The sequence below is a fragment of the Physeter macrocephalus genome, chromosome 4, assembly GCF_002837175.3.
Source record: "Physeter macrocephalus isolate SW-GA chromosome 4, ASM283717v5, whole genome shotgun sequence".
Taxonomy (NCBI): domain Eukaryota; kingdom Metazoa; phylum Chordata; class Mammalia; order Artiodactyla; family Physeteridae; genus Physeter; species Physeter macrocephalus.
In genome coordinates, this window is record NC_041217.1 from 98495663 (window position 1) to 98496414 (window position 752).

The window sequence follows — 752 nt, forward strand, 5'->3', positions numbered from 1 at the left end:
CGTGAGCCATGGCCGCTGAGCCTGTGCGTCCAGAGCCTGTGCTCCGCAACGGGAGAGGCCACAGCAGTGAGAGGCCCGCGTACAGCAAAAAAAAAAAAAAAAAAGTCAAAATAGTTACTTCTCCTGCTTTTTGTCTTCCCTGCTTTCATGCAGTCCCTTACCATGTCCAACAATTTTACTACTAAAACATTCCCCAAGTCTTTCCCCAGCTCTAAATTGTAGTAACTGCCATGGTTCTTTCCTCCATTGTGTATTATCCAGCTCTTGTAATACCTCCTAACAGGCCATCCAACATCCCCTCCCACTTCTTCAGTGCTATTCTATTGATAGATTACTTGCCAACATGAATGTCCCATCATATTTCTCCACCACCATAAAAACCTCCAGATCCTTTCATGTGTTAACAAATTAAATGCAGTTTCATTAAAATGGAATTCAATACTCTCCTACTAAGAGCCTCCACTACTATTCCAAACATATGTCCTTTACATACTCTGGGCTTTAACCAAAGTTGGAAGATAATTGCAGTCTTTGGAGTTTGATACCTGGCTGTCACTTAATTGCTTGTTACCTCAGACAACCAAACTTCCTAATCTATAAAATTGGTATTAAAATAGTTTCTAATTCCTAAGGTTATTGTGAGGATAAAACAAAATAATACAGGTTAATTAAGTAACTCTTATTGAATAAGTATTCAATTTTTTTTCTCATTTAAAAACATCCTATAGTGAAGCAATTTAGAAAACAAAGAT